We start from the raw sequence: 2,836 nt of genomic DNA, 5'->3' as shown, positions 1-2,836 counted from the left end.
ACAAGCCTACACACGAGCGGACTGTTCGCTGAAACAAGGTTTCAGCGGACAGTTTTACGGAATTTCCGAAAAACCTTGTCCGTCCAACTGTCCGCTGAAACTGTCCGCTGAAAGCCCACACACGAGCGGACTGTCCGCCCAAACACTGTTCAGCGGACAAAGTTGGGCGAACAGTCCGCGCGTGTGTACGCGGCCTTAGTGATATCTTTTTGTTTGTGAGATCTCCAGACCTGGACACAATATTCTAAATGAGGTCTAACTAATGATCCATTTAGGGGAATTAGGGCCTCCTTCTTCCTGCTGCTGACCCATCTAGTGATAATTAAATATATATTTAGAGGAATCAGGCCCCCCCCCCCTTCTTCCTGCTTGTGATCCTTCTACTGATAACCAAAGATCTATAGGATGGTAGACTTCAATAGTGCTCACTTATTACTTAAAGTGGTGTTGCCACCAAAAAATAAAAAGCTGCTTAAAATTCGTTAAAAAATATAAATAAAAAATAATTGGCAAAAAAAATTTTTTTACTCACCTCTAAATACCTGTTGCTAGGGGGTCCCTCGTAGTCTGCCTTCTTCCTTGCCCAGACTGGTGACATCACTTCCCCTCGCGCCGCACATTCACCTGGGATCTGTCACGTGTCCCAGGTGACTGTACGGCGTATCACGGCACCCTGCGCCGCTTGCGCAAGCTCAGTGGGTGCCCGGCTGTGAAGCCACAGCTGGGTGCCCACAGTACGCATGACGGCGCCGCGAGCAGAGTGGGCAACGAGGGGGGGCTTCGTTCCCCCGCATCGCTGGACCCTGGGACAGGTAAGTGTCGGATTATTAAAAGTGAGCAGCTGCAGTATTTGTAGCTGCTGACTTTTAAATTTTTTTTAGGGGGTACCCCACTTTAATTATGACTCCTTATGTTTTCGAAATTCACCTATTCCAGCAAAAATTGTCCATTTGAAATCCAAAACTTTAGTTTTCAGGTATGATTTTTTTAGTTTTTGTTTTATTGTAAAACCAAAGACATTGGCGAATGCTAGAATCCAAATTCCCCCACTTCAACATCAGACAATATATCCCCATTTGACAGTACGGGGTCTAGAATATGATCTCCCTGGAATGGGCTTTTGAATAACTGTTTCAGAGAAACCCTATTCAGTGCCTCCATTATATCTCTGTTCCTGTTTATAGTTGCAATTTGGAAATTCCAGTTAATGTCAGACATGTTGAAGTCACCCATAGGTAAAACCTCTCCCTTGACCCATTTAAACTTTTACACAGAGCCTTAATTGCCTTTCTGGTCGATAAGAACAACCCAGACTCTTCAATCTGCTCTTGGTGTGGCCTTCATCGTTGAAACTTAGCTCACAATTTCTGTAACTGTTCTATCATTTCCACTTTCTGGTATCAAGTTGTGAATTACATCTTTGGGGTGACAAATGCGTCTATCTCCAAGGACCTACTTCTAAATCTTTTTGGTTGTGACAAAGATATCCTAGTCATTTTATCATGATCTTATGGTCAGCTTCCACAATAGCTTCATCTTGGCCCAGTGACAGCTCATGGAGTTATTCTTAAAACTTGGACCACATTAGCTGCCTTGACAGTTGCAACCATAAAGAAAGAACTGCAAACTTTGTTGTTTACTGAAAAATTGGACTTCATAGTACAGAGTTTTGAACCCACCAACTGTTTCTTTACTAGATTGTAGCTTTTCATAGAAAGCACACTATCCACTTCGGAGATATAGCTGCTCATGTTATCATTTACGTACACAGAATGGTATGCCAAGGCACACATTACAAACTCCCTAGGACTTCTGAAACTCTAGTTATGTCCTTAATATGCTCTTTGTTTCTGATGTAAGGACAAATTTGAGTTTTTTTACACTTAATCACATACATGGTATTTGAAATGTTTCTTTCCTGTGATCTTTTGTTATGCTTATCTGTTTTTCTTCCTATACATGCATTATTATTGATCTCTATTATCCCACAACCTATTTGGGTTCGCCCAGATACATGATTTGGAGGAGTAACATCTTAAAGGTTCTATATAGTGTATATTCCCTCGTCAGCGGTGTTAAAGCGGTACTAACCCCAATTTAAAAAAACACTTACATTCCCGGCATGCGGAAATGCTAACTTTCACATTGGCTGTGCTCTCAACCAAACTTTCAAACTATCCAATGTCTGGTTTCATAACTGATCACATGTGCAGCATTATGGCAGTTGAAGAATTATTAGAGGCCAAGATGGCAGCTTCCTTGACTGAAAACGTTTACTTCCACTTTAAGCCTCATAAACAAGATGGGAATATCAGACAAATGATCAACCGTTTTTTTTTTTTTTTTGCATGCTGGTCTCATGTGGAAAACCAATAGCTTACTAAAGTTACGAAAATTCTCGTACGGCAGAATAGAATAGAATCGGAAGCAATGTAATATGTTGTATTGTATTGTAAAGTATTCTTTCATTTCTGAGCATGTGTGGTCTTGGTCTTCCGATTTTTTTCGGACTAATACTGTACTGATTAAATGAAAATTGTTATTTTACGATTGCTTAAAAATTATTTTCTAGTGATCTCCATATAATTAGATTTTTTGGAGTGTCAAGTTACCACAATAACATTATTATCTTATATTTTTTATTAACCTCAAGGAGGTTGTTGTCCCTTGTTAATTTGACATTCTTTTTTAAATGTACCTGCCTACTCACAAACGAACTGTCCTTTTTGAATAAAAACACATAGGAAAGTATTTTGTGAAAATAAAATATCCATTTATTCTGGGTAACAAAATAAAGAAGAAGTCAGCGTTGGAGAAACTTTTGGTATTTGCAAAG

Source organism: Lithobates pipiens, unplaced genomic scaffold, assembly GCF_037356315.1.
Source record: "Lithobates pipiens isolate NorthernLeopardFrog02 unplaced genomic scaffold, aLitPip1_a1.2 Scaffold_23, whole genome shotgun sequence".
In the NCBI taxonomy this organism is placed as follows: domain Eukaryota; kingdom Metazoa; phylum Chordata; class Amphibia; order Anura; family Ranidae; genus Lithobates; species Lithobates pipiens.
The sequence above is the reverse complement of the archived record's forward strand: the minus strand, read 5'-3'. Positions refer to the sequence as shown.